The sequence below is a fragment of the Panthera onca genome, chromosome B1 (assembly GCF_046562875.1).
Source record: "Panthera onca isolate mPanOnc1 chromosome B1, mPanOnc1 haplotype 2, whole genome shotgun sequence".
In the NCBI taxonomy this organism is placed as follows: Eukaryota; Metazoa; Chordata; class Mammalia; order Carnivora; family Felidae; genus Panthera; species Panthera onca.
In genome coordinates, this window is record NC_138342.1 from 156,322,962 (window position 1) to 156,336,147 (window position 13,186).

Consider the following 13,186-nt stretch of genomic DNA (forward strand, 5'->3'; position numbering starts at 1 on the left):
CATAGAGATGGGGAGGCTTAGCCATTGGAAAGAGGGGCCATTTTTCACTCAGCGGTTCCCACAAGGGGAACACAATTTCCATTTCCTCTTTCTCTTAACAAATTCTTAACTCCCTCCGGGTTCCCTTTTAGGAGGCCCCTAGTTTGCTTTCACAAATGCTCCTGTTAAAGTCCAAACATGGTTCACAAGGCGCCCTTTCTTCATCCACCCCTGAAAGCTATTTTTCTAATAAGCTACTTGTAAAAATGGGAATAAGGGCAGCTAAATTTTATAGCGCATTTGTTTGTGTCAGGCGCTGTGCTAGGTGTTTTATGTGGATTCTCTCTTTTAATTAATTCACATTTCCCTTCAGTTAATTCTGCCTCTCTCCCACCCACTTTCCTCCAAGAGGAGAGCTGGGGCTCTCCTCGAAGAGGAGGCCTACTCGAAGGCAATGGCAAAGCTGGAAAAACAAAAGCCAATTCGGGCTCTCCCTCTCTGCCCAGGAGCTAACCCACTCTCTCACTAGAAGCAGGACCCTACCACATTATTTCCCCTGGGATCTCAGAGTGCTCGGTAAATATAAACAGAAATCAATGAGCCCCAAGAACTTGGTGGATACCACTTTGGTCATCCCCATGGAGGTGTTACAAAAATTAGTATCTGCCACTTTTTCCTTAGCACTCACTAGGCAACTACATGCATTATCACTGATCCTCTCAACAGCCTGGACAACCAAGTATTCCTGTATTCTTTCAGAAAAGAGATACTGGGGCTAAGTGGTCTGTGCAGAGCCTCACAGTGGGCAAGCAGCCAAGTTTGGATTTGAATCCAGGTCCGTCAGGCTCCAAAGCCCAATTTCTTTCTGAGGCATCATTGTCCTTCAGCTGTGTAGATAAACACGTGGACCAAGTTGTTTTTGTTTTTGTTTTTGTTTTGAAGAAATAACATGGTCAGGGGCACCTGGGTGGCTCAATCGGTTAAGCTTCTGACTCCTGATTTCAGCTCAGGTCATGATCTCATGGTTCAAGCCCCGTGTCGGGCTCTGTGCTGACAGTGTGGAGCCTGCTTGGGATTCTCTCTCTCTCCCTCGCTCTCTGTCCCCCTCCCAAATAAATAAACATTTTAAAAAACAGAAAAAGAAATAACACAGTCAGTCAGTGAAGGAGTCCCAAACTGGAATCCAGGAGGATTGGTTACAAGATAAATATGCCCTGATAAATATGTTCTCCTGGCACCTGCCTATCCCCAGCATGGTAGCATCTTCAGCCTTCTTGTAGAGAAGTGTTGCCAGATAAAACACCAGATACCCAGTTACATTTGAATTTCAGAGAAACAATAAATAACGTCTGAGTATAAGTATGTCCCAATATTGCACGGGATATACTTATCCTAGAAAAAGATTAATTGCTTCTCTGAAATTCAAATCTGAGTGTCCTGTGTTTTTATTTGCTAAATCTAGCAACCCCACCCTAGAGTCAGAGGCATGCCGGGAAGTCTCCCGCCTGGCTCTAGGTCCCAAGCGTTGCTCCAACACGAGTTGCCATGGCAGCCTGAGCAGGCCCTTCTGGAGCTGTCTCTACTTACCTCTCCAGCTTCACCTCGCCCCTGCATTCTCCATGCTCAGAACACACTGCACTACTTTCAGTTTCCTGAATGTGTCATGCTGCTTCTGGCCTCAGGTCTTAGCCCTAACTGTGCTTTGTGCGGGTCTTTTTCCCTCTCTCCCGCTATCTGGCTGATTCCTATGGATCCTTAGCGTCTCCACCTAGAGTCACTTCTGCCGGGAAGTCTTCCCTGACTCCGTGACCACTGCCCCTTCCCATTGCAGCATGCCCCAGGGAGCAGGGGCGGGTCACATACACCGGTGTCTCCCCACGCCCAGCACCAGCATGTGACCTCAGGTGGGAAGTTCAGCAGATGCTTATTGAATGAACGAATGAATGAATGAAGAATGTTCAGGCAGAGCTGCATCTCCTGAATGTGACTGCTTCCTCCTTCCCTTCCATCTTTACTCACTTTTTCATCTCTGCCTCCTCTCCCTCCCTCAGAGTTGTGAAAAGCTGGGGCTTAGCTCCCCAACGGCATTTCCTGGCCGGGACTCAGGTGAGGAGAGAGCGCCTGCTCATGTCCCTTACCTGATCGTTCCAGACCAACTGTCCCTGTGGGCTCAGGTCTAGCTACAGGTCAGCAGAAACTTCCTCCTGGGCTCCCAAACCCTCCTGGCACATGCCCCCTCTGTGTCCAAACTCTGCTTCCCTTCTCCCCCTGGCCCCTTTAAAAGAGTCTAATTGGATTAAGCCCCACGTTTGGGGTGTGGGGAGATGCCAGTGTCAGATGGCTGAGGGTTAGGGCAGGTGGTGGGGCTCGGTGGGCTCAGAACATCACCCATATGTTCCTTGTTCACCCACCCAAGGCTTTGCCCACGCACAGCCTGACAGCAGGAGAAGGCAGCACAGAACTTAACCCTTTCATGGCCTTTAGAAGGTAGTTTCACAAAGAACCAGTGTGCAGGGAGTGCTAACTTTAGTACACACACACACACACACACACACACACACACACACCCTGGAGTTCTGCCTCTATTCCCCTCTCAGAGCCCTCCCAGCTTGCTTCCAGTCAGGGCTCGATTTAGCAGATGCCCTCTAGGGGGGCAGGAAGTCCATGCCAGAGCAGTGGGAAAGGCATGGGAATAGGACCAGGGTGGGGGTGCTGAAGGGCATGGGGAGAGGGGAGAGGGCAGGACGCAGGGAGGGGCTCTGAGGCAGCACCTGTGGCTGGATTCTGAAAGCCCTGGTCTGTTGCTCTCTGGTCTAACCTTTAGCGGCAGGTGGCCCTTTGGTGCCTTCTCATCATCTGCACACCGCCCCCCCCCCCACGCCTCCCCTCCACGAATACTTAACGAGGACAAAGAGGGAGAAACACCCTTCTGTCTCAAATTAACTCCAAAAATAGAATCCCTCTACCCCTGGGGAGGGCTAGTGAGCCTGGGCATGCGGTGCACCAGCAGCTCCGACTCCTGAGTTCCTTTTCCAGGAACTCTCAGGCCGGTCCAGGTACCCCCAGTCTCGGAATCACCCCCTGCCACCCCCTGCCACCCCGTCCAGCCTCCAACTTCTGGCTGGGCGCTCAGCCCGGATCGCGGGAGGGGACTCACACCGAGAGAAGCGCCGACTCCGACGGCTCCTCGGCTCGCCAGGTGAGGCGCGGGTTGCGCGGCGGCAGGTACAGGTGGGTCCAGGGGCTGCGGCAGGTAAGGGATCCGCGGTGGCTCCGGAGGCCTCCGCTGAGTAACAGGGCTGACAGGTTTGTGTTTTCCCCTCTCCTCCTCCTAGTTAACCACACCCCTGCTGCTCTCCTCCTCACTTCCTTAAAGGGTGGGGTGTGTTGTCTGTGGTGCTGAGTGTGTGCCTGCTCCAGCCTCTTACCATAAACCCTGAAGTAGACGCCACCACCAATTCCCTGAGCTGCACGTGCCCACCTGGGCAGCCCTCTCCCAACCCCAGAAGGGGTCTTCTGCTGTTGCGTGCCCTTTGAGCGGCTGACCCCTCTGAATTTCAACCACCCCTGCCTCTTCCTACTCCACAGGCCGGCTTTTGGAGGCCACGTTTAGACGTTGGTGTTTCCTCTCTAGCCTCCTAGTGGGAGGCTGTTACCTGCCTCCCATAATCTCAGCATCCGTGCCCCTCCGGGGCTTCCCCCTCTCCCCCCTACTTCTACAGTGGCCCCAGCCCCTTGATGGGACACTGGGATCAGGTGAATATTGCCAGGGGCTTTGGCAGAACTGACCCAGGTGCTTGTGCTGTGAGAGGGCAGGACCAGGGGCAGCACAAGAATTGTCACAGAAGCTGGGCAGCCTTTACCTGGCCCCATCTCCATATCAGCTAACTTGGCTGCCCAAACAAAGAAGCTGGTTCACCTCTTTACTCAGGCCAACAGGGCAGTGAAATTCAAGACAGTGACTCAAGGGCACTTAGAAACCCTTTTCCCCTATTGCTAGAAAAATTCCTGACTTCCCTTGAGTAGGAGGAGGTGAACTGGACTTAGCATAAGGTTGCAAAGCTGGTGTGTCCTCAATGTCCCCCACAACCTCAAAGCTCCTCTCCAGAGCCCCTGCCCCAAACTTCTTCATCCTGTGTCCTGTGAAGAATTAGGATCTCCCGGAGTTCTAGAAGATACTATTCACAGGGTCGTCTCTGAAGATGGTGGCCCCCAGAGTTGTGCAGCTATAGGTGACAGCCTGGCACACGTCATGACCCCCGATACTCCCTCACCCGTAACCCCAAACTCAATGGATTAGCCACCCCAGGAGAACAAAAGGAAAATCTAGCATTTGGTGAGCAAGTTTCAACACCAACCACTGTTGCTAAGAAAGCTTTCAGTTTACGTGATTTCATTTAATTTCCCCCACTTTCTGAAAAGAAAACCAAGGCTTAGATTCCTTAACTTGTCCAAGGCCACAAAGCCAGAATGTCAATGTCTCTCAAAGTGTGATCAGCTGACTCCTGGACGCCACTGCAGGTCTCAGAGGGCTTCGGAAAATGGGGGGCCCTTCTGTCTTCTTGTGCACAGGAATGAGGAGATGAATGTTGAATGATGTGAAGGTTAGATACTTGCATTAGCAATTGAGGGTCTGTGTTGGGCTGGAGGCAATGGGAACGAAGGAACAAAACTAATCCAAATAGGTTTAAGAAAAAGTGAGTTTGTGTATGCTGCCATCATGTGGCCAAATCCATAATCTACAATCTGGCTGGGCTGTAATTTGAGAAATTTTCAGCCCAAAAATTGAGAAAATTTTTGGAGCATGTTGAATTCTTCAGAGGTTTTTTTTTGTTTTTGTTTTTGTTTTTGTTTTTTTAAGCTCTGAAACCTAGCTCCTAGCACCGTACAATCATAGGTTTTATTTATTAAGAGGACCTTGGGAAGGGCGCCTGGGTGGCTCAGTCGGTTAAGCGTCCGACTTCGGCTCAGGTCAGTGATCTCACGGTCCGTGGGTTCGAGCCCCGCGTCGGGCTCTGTGCTGACAGCTCAGAGCCTGGAGCCTGTTTTGGATTGTGTGTCTCCCTCTTTCTCTGACCCTCCCCTGTTCATGCTCTCTCTCTGTCTCAAAAATAAATAAATGTTAAAAAAAAAATTAAAAAAAAAAGAGGACCTTGGGAAACTCCCTGGGTTGGATACACTGCCTGTGTTGTATGCAGTATTAGTAAAAAACCTATCAGAAATGCTTCCCAGAGCCTAGAATTCTGTATAAGTGTTCTTAAAAGATTCTACCTATGTCTCATTGTGTGTTTTGTCATTTGTTTAAGATGGTAGCTAGTGGAACAGGTTAACCTGCACATGGGAAGGATCCAGTCAAGAGGAAAGGCGTGACTTTAGGCAAGCAGATCGATCTCTCTGAGCTTGTATTTCCTAATCTAGGAGAGTAGAGGAATAGGTACTCTCTTTTCTACCCATTTCACAGGGTATTGTGATGCCCCACTTAATTGATGGGTATGATAGGTATGAAATTGATTGGTATGAAAAAATACATCCTATGGTGATTAAAATGCTATTGTGCTATAACATACTATGATTTTATTTTTAGAAATAATAGGAATTAGGGGCTCCTGGCTGGCTGAGTCAGTAGAGCATGTGACTCTTGATCTCGGAGTTGTAAGTTTAAGCCCCACATTGGGCGTGGAGCTTACTTAAAAAAAAGGGGGAGGATGGGCTAAATGGGTAAGGGGCATTAAGGAATCTACTGAAATCATTGCTTCACTATACACTAATTTGGGTGTAAATTTTAAAAAATAAAAAATAAAGTTAAATAAGAAAAAGAATAGGAATTAAATAGGGTAGGTTCAGTGGGGAGAGATTACATATGTATCTGAACAGATACAATCTGTCAAGTGTTTGCTGTGTGACTAGAACTTTCATCCATCATCTAACTGATCTCCACAATTCATTGAGGTAAATAGTAGCATTCTTATTTGGTAGAAAGGAAAAGGAGGAAAAGGTAAATAATTTGTCCACAGCCACCCAGGTGGGAGAGAGCAGAACTGAATCTAAACCCGTCATTGGCATGTAATGGTAAGTAATTGGGGTCTCTCCATTATGGATAGTGGAATAAAATCAATACTATAATTTTATTATCAGAATAAATTTCATGTTAAAAGAATAGTCTGGTTATAAGTGCTCTGAACAAGAACAACAAAATGAACAAAGAAAAAAAAAAAAAACAACTCCTGGGCACAAGGATTAAATACTTGAAATCCTTCATCACCAAAGGACATCTACCTCTAATTAAACCAGGTACTGCTGGGTTTGCTAAATGGACCACCGCTGATACCAGAACAAAAACAAAACAAACAAACCTCAAAACCATGCCCTAGACTTCAAAAGGACCCTTTATTCCATCATAAAGACACTGCTGGTTGTCCTCCTTTCTTCCCTTGTAATAGAATCCCTGGTTTGTAGTCATAAGCTGCCCAAAATAAAGACTACATTTTCCAGTCTCCTTTGCAGGTATGGCCATGTGATGAAGGTCTGGGCCACGGCTGGTGAGTAGAGGTTGTGTGTGCAGCTTCAGGATTGTGCATTTCAAGGGAATGGGCACAGCCTCCACTACCTCCTTTTCCACCTGCACCTACTGATGGAAACTGGAGTGGCCATCTTGGTGTGGTGTGGAGAAACAAAGGCTGGGTCCATAATGCCATCAAGCAAGCCCTAGACATGGCCTGGGCCTACTTGAACTTTTTTAAGTTTATTCATTTATTTTGAAAGACAGAGAGGGGGGGGGGGAGAGAGAGAGAGAGAGAGAGAGAGAGAGAATGCACGTGAGCAGGGGAGGGGCAGAGAGACAGGGAGAGAGAGAATCCCAAGCATACTTTGTGCTATTAGTGTGGAGCCTGATGTGGGCTTGAACTCATGAACCATGAGATCATGACCTGAGCTGAAACCAAGAGTTGGATGCCTAACCACCTAAGCCACCCAGGTGCCCCTGGGCCTACTTGAACTTTTACATGAGAAGGAAAGAGACACTTAAATTGTGCAGGTTACTGCATTGGGGGCTTTTCTGTCACCATAGCTTAAAATGCATCCTAACTAAGGGGCACCTGAGTGGCTGAGTTGGTTGAGCGTCTGACTTCAACTCAGGTCATGATCTCATGGTTCATGGGTTAGAGCCCTGTGTCAGACTCTGTGCTCAAACCTGGAGTCTGCTTCAGATTCTGTGTCTCCCTCTCTCTCTGCCCCTCCCCTGCTAGTGTTCTCTCTCTCTAAAACAATAAATAAACATTAAAAAAAAGTTTTAAAAAAATGCATCCTAATATACTATCATTCAGCATATTTTTTTTATACAAATTAAGGCTGAACCTCAATTTCCTCATCTATAAAATGGGAATAATTTACTTGACCCAGTTGTCTAAGGACTAGAAATAATACATGTAAATTTCCCTGCTAGTGCTATGGCTCATAGCTACCAATAAATGGCAGGTATTATATACTGTTGTAACTTAAAAAAATGTGTTCCTGAAATAAAAATAATGGTTGCTTTAAAATATTCCACCACAGGGGCGCCTGGGTGGCTTGGTTGGTTAAGCCTCCGACTTCGGCTCAGGTCATGATCTCACGGTCTGTGAGTTCGAGGCCCGCGTCGGGCTCTGTGCTGACAGCTCAGAGCCTGGAGCCTGTTTCAGATTCTGTGTCTCCCTCTCTCTCTGCCCCTCCCCTGTTCATGCTCTGACTCTCTCTGTCTCAAAAATAAATAAACGTTAAAAAATAAAAAAAATAAAATAAAATAAAATAAAAAATAAATAAAATAAAATATTCCACCACACCCATCCCCCTGAATGTGGAGGGGAGAAGTGAGACAAAAATAGCAAATTTGATAACTGACATAAACTGAATGATGGGTATGTGGGGGTTAATTATACCATTCTCTCTAATAGTGTGTTTGGAAATGTTTATAGTGAAAAAGTTAAAATAAATAAAATCTTTCCATAGAGGGAAAAAAAACAGATTCCTGGGCATAAGCCAAAGTGAATCTCTTTGGGAAAAATAAAGCCACATTAAATCCACTGAGAAATTAATTTGGGTACCCAAGAGGGAGGGCAGTTGGAGAAGTCAGAAGCATGTTTTTATATTCCCTTTAAAAGCAACAGGCAGAGCCTCAGTGCCACAGAGGCCAGGCAGTTTCCACAACTCTGGGCACTGCTGTCTGGCACTTTTGTGGCTCCCCAACGTGGCTGCAGGGCAGTGGGCTGGAGGGTGCTCCCATAGAGTTGCCGTGTGGAAACGCAGCCTTCCCTTCCACCCTGCCCACTTCGAGTCAGCTCCGTGACTTCTGTGACTTTGGCCTTCTCGGCCCTCAATCCTTTACTCCCACCTGTGAGTGAGCTCGCCAGGTCCCCACAACCTATGGATAAGCTCTGAAGCAAAGGCGTCACTGTATGAACCTTGTCTTGCCATTATGGACATCCGCAATTCTAACAAATGTGGCTGTCTGTTCCTAGCCCACACTAGGTTGGAAGCATTAACTAGGGATCGAGAGCAGGCTGTGACAGGCAGATTGGTGCTGGTAGCAAGAAGAACCTCTGAAAAAGAAAGAAAACTAAAGTGCCTAGCAACTCTAAGAACCCTTGAAACATAGGCATCTGTGGCCATTTACAGAATAGGGACAAACAACCCTACCTACTGCATTGACTCCTGAGGGCACCCCTTTATGACCCAGCATAGCACAGTAATTATTGTCTGTTTTGGTAAATCGTGAAGGAAAGTCCAAATGATGTTCTGCATGCTAGGTTTTAGAGAAAGAAAAATCATACAATATATTTCAAAAAATGTCTACTCAAAATATTTGCAGTAAAATAATTGGGTGCTTAAAGAGAAATTTCTGAAAAATGGAAAATCAGTTTAGACTTCATTTTGCCAAGTTACCAAGTTGCCTGTCTATACTAGAGTATTTTACCACCCTGCCTCCTTCACGATGACTAGCAGCCAGATGTAACCTTCACTGGGGAAATCCAGGCAAGGGGTTGAAAGCTTGAGTGTCTACAGAGGCAAGGCAGGGAATGTGAGGGAAGCTAGCTGGATAGAGACTGTGGCAAACTGGAGAACAAATGTCCCTCCCACAGGGAGCAGCTGCTATTCAGCATGTCTACAGCCATGTATGCTTGCGTGGTTCAGTCGGTTAAGCATCCGACTTCAGCTGAGGTTATGATCTCGCCCTTCTTGGGTTCCAGCCCCACGTCAGGCTCCGTGTTGACAGCTCCGAGCCTGGACCCTGTTCCAGATTCTGTGTCTCCCTCCCTCTGACCCTCCCCCACTTGCATTCTGTCTCTCTCTCTCTCTCTCAAAAATAAACAAACATTTAAAAAAAAATAGGGGCGCCTGGGTGGCTCAGTCAGTTAGGCGTCTGACTTTGGCTCAGGTCATGATCTCGTGGTTTGCAAGTTCGAGCCCTGAGTCGGGTTCTGTGCTGAGAGCTCAGAGCTCAGAGCCTGGAGCCTGCTTTGGATTCTGTGTCTCCGTCTCTCTCTGCTCCTCTCCCACTCATGCTCTGTCTGTCTCTCAAACATAAATAAACCTTTAAAAGATTCTAAAAATATAAAAGTTGAGGCTTACTAAATGCCCATCAGCTAATGAGTGGATAAAGAAGATGTGGTGTATATATATACAATAGAATATTACTCAGCCATTGAAAAGAATGAAATCTTGCCACTTGTAACAACATGGATGGATCTAGAGTGTATTAGGCTAGGTGAAATAACTCAGAGAAAGACAAATACAATATGATTTCACTCATATGTGGGATTTAAGAAACAAAACAGATGACCATAGGGGGGAAAAGAGAGGCAAACCAGAAAACAGATTCTCATTTTTTTATGTTTATTTATTTATTTTGAGAGAGAGAGCACAGAGGAGAGACAGAGAAAGAGAGGAAGAGAGAGAATCCCAAGCAGGCTCCATGCTATCAGCACAAAGCCTGATGCAGGGCTTAAAGTCATGAACTGTGGGATCATGACCTGAGCTGAAATCAGGAGTTGGATGCTTAACCGACTGAGTCACCCAGGTGCTCCAAAACAGATTCTTAACTATAGAGAACAAACTGAGGGTTACTGGAGGGATAACGGGGAGGATCGGCTAGATGTGATGGGTATTAAGGAGGGCACTTGTGATGAGCACTGGGTGTTATATGTAAGTGATGAATCACGAAATTCTACTCTTGAAACTAATATTACCTTATGTGTTAACTAACTGGAATTTAAATCTACACTTGAAACAAACAAAAAAAAAAGTTGAGGCTTACAAGATCATATATGATAAATGGTACAGAGGGGGAAAAAAAACATGTGGATCAAATAAGTCTGCAACCCAATCTGACCCAGAGGCAGGCAATTTACTACCCTAAGTGTATTCCTAACTACTTGCATTAACACTACTTCTTATGGAAGTTCTCCCTGCATTATTCAAGCCAAATAAGAGCTCCTACCTTCCTTTTTTCCATGGTTTAGGCCTAAGAGAAGGCCTAAGCCATCACTGTGTGCCACATCAAGCATCAGACTATAGTGATTTTCTCAAAGATTTCCTTGGTAATTCTGTTGAATAAGCTCAGTTATGTCTGCACGTCTGGTTGCCTATGTCTGGCAATGGTTCTTGCAATTGTCAGCTTTGCAACTATTGCATTCAGCAGCCATCCTATATATTATCCCTGTAATATTCTGTGAAATGAAATCTGCTTTTCGGATATTAACAGAGCCGCTCCAGCTTTCTTTGACTCCTATTAGCATGGTATACCTTTTTTTCTATTCTTTTAACTTCTTTGTATGCTCATATTTAAAGTGGGCTCCTTTTAGGCAGCGTAGAGTTGGGTTTTGCCTTTAAAAGAAAAAAAAATCTAATCTTGTTAATCTCTTTGCCTTTTATTTGCAATAATCATTTTCAAGCCTACTGATTTAAAAAGGAAAAAAAAAAAGAATACTTATCTTTCTGCACGTAGGATTTTTTTTCTCACACAACACTTAAAAGATAGTTGTCATTCCTTACATTAATTTTCATGGTTATAGCAAGGGCCTAGAATGTGGCAGTGCCTGGCAAGAATGTCTGGGGTATGAGATGGGGCAAATTACCAACAGCGAGAACTGCCAGTGGGCTTTTGCATTAGTTTAGTAGGTACAAGGGAGGACCTGAACTTCAAAGTCCTAAGAAAAAGTTCCTTTCTACTGAAAGAAGGAACAGAAGCTGGTGACAGATTGGTTATAGTCACCAAGATTTCTCTTTTCTGGTCTCTGGGTAAGTATTAGTCACCCTCTTTACTGAAATTATGCAAAGTATAAAAAAGTTCAGAGTGTCTGCGCTGCTGAGAACTTAGGGGCATTTAGTTCCATCTTTCCTTTTATAGTCCAGGAAAAGGAAGCCAGAAAAGTGAAGTAATATGTCCTGGGTCATGCCTCTGGCTAGTAGTGGGGCTTGGAATAGAACCAAGTGTCTTCTTGATTTCCAGAAAACCTGGAGAACCTTACTGGTTGAATACTAACTTTTGAATTCCGCTTAGAGAAAATAAGATATATTCAATTTCTACTCTTCACCTGTTTTGATTTGTGGCCCCACTCAGAGAGTCTGAGAAAACCAATGACACAATAAACAGGGAAAAAAGCCCTGTAGGAACAAAGTGAAACACACAGATAGCAAAACACATAGATTGGCAAAGTAACTGGGACACACAGATAAGAGAACACAGTGACAGAAAATGAAGTAGAAAACAAGATTTTCAGGGAGATGCCTGGAGGGTAGGGTTATTAGCTCCATCTTGTGGTCTTTCCAGAGATTGCCTCTAAGGTTAATTTTTGAATCCATAACTAAAACTCCAGATCTGACTCCTCAGGTGAGAAGCTCTGGAACAGTGGGCCTCAAGCTTTACTGTACCTGAGAATTAACTGGAGAGTATGTGAAAATGCAAATTCCTGGGCCTTTCTCTCAGAGAGGCAAGTAGACCAAAGTGGTATAGGGATCTGTGCTTTTACAGAGCTCCCCAGGAAATGCAGGAGGACCAGGAACCATGTATAAGAAACCCTGCAGAAGGCAGTAATTAGTGGTATTCATCCCCTTGGCATAGTGGGAAAGTGGCGGGGGGGGGGGGGGGGTTGTTCTGAGGTAAAGCTTGGAAGACAATTGTCAAGAACTATAAAAGGACTGAGATTTTAGCCTTCTTGCAAATTAACAAGTTAGCCTGTCACAGAATCAAGAATGCTGGTAGATGAGACTCCTGGATCAGAGACAAAGAGCAGTGGGTTACTAACACTGGTAACTGTGAATAACTTACTGGGGATATAAGTTACTGGTAACTTACTGGGAATAAGCATTGGGGCCACTTTTCTGAGCCCCAGTTACCAGAAACCTAGGTGATGAGGGCCATGGTAGGCTTCATTATAGGAGAGGCACTAGAAGCTTAGGGAAAATGAATGTTGCATAAGGGACATTAAATCTGCTGGATCTTTGCCTGGAGGGGGACACTATCTTCCAAAGCTCTTCACCACAGAAGAATCCCTGAAAAGATTTTCCAAAAAAGGCCTCTGCTCAAATACAGAAAAATGACACACGTGAACTGTCTTCCAACACAAACCAAGAAAATGGAAATGTGTCAGGGGAAAGGGATCCTACATCTGAAGGCTGTAAAGTGATCAAACTGAGGCAGGAATGGGGTGTTGGAGAGATTCAGCCTGGATTCTAGTTCCCATAGCTAACTTTGCAGAAATCCTTAAAAGTCTCTGGTTTAATGGGGGGAGGGGGGGTCTGCCTAATGTCATAAGCACTTTCCATATTCATTTCACTTTAATGCTTATCTCATGCAGAAAAGAGCTGCAAATGGTGATCATTTTGCTCAAGACGAAATAAATCGTGAAAGATTGTGACATACCCACTTATGCAAGCACGGACCGGAAAAGTGTCTTTTTTAGAGGTCTTCCCACTACCCCCTTCTCTCACCTGTTTCCTCCTTATCCCAGGGAGCAGGAATAAGTCTCGCCAAAATAAGTAAACAACGAAAGCAAAAGTGGTAAACAGATGCTTAAGACTCAACCATTATTCCAGAACCAGGAAGTGGAGGGCTCGCTCTTCTCCAACCTCGCCGACCTGAGATTTCCAGAGATTCGGTGAGGAAGGATCTTAAATTTCATTCCCATTTCAAACCGTTAATAGGTTTCCAATGACACGGAAGCCCTACAGCACA

General features: G+C 45.6%; 1 protein-coding gene across 4 annotated transcripts in view; it reads right to left on the bottom strand.

Moving 5' to 3' along the window:
* PTK2B (protein tyrosine kinase 2 beta) overlaps positions 1–3,338 on the bottom strand; it is a 125,755-nt gene extending 122,417 nt beyond the window's left edge. For 2 of the 4 annotated variants that reach the window (XM_060653639.3, XM_060653640.3), the window contains exon 1: positions 3,137–3,338. The gene's annotated coding sequence lies outside the window, so the exon portion shown is untranslated. The remainder of the gene's footprint in view (positions 1–3,136) is intronic. The other 2 variants (XM_081795602.1, XM_060653641.3) reach the window with 2 other exon arrangements.
* Positions 3,339–13,186: the final 9,848 nt, after the last annotated feature.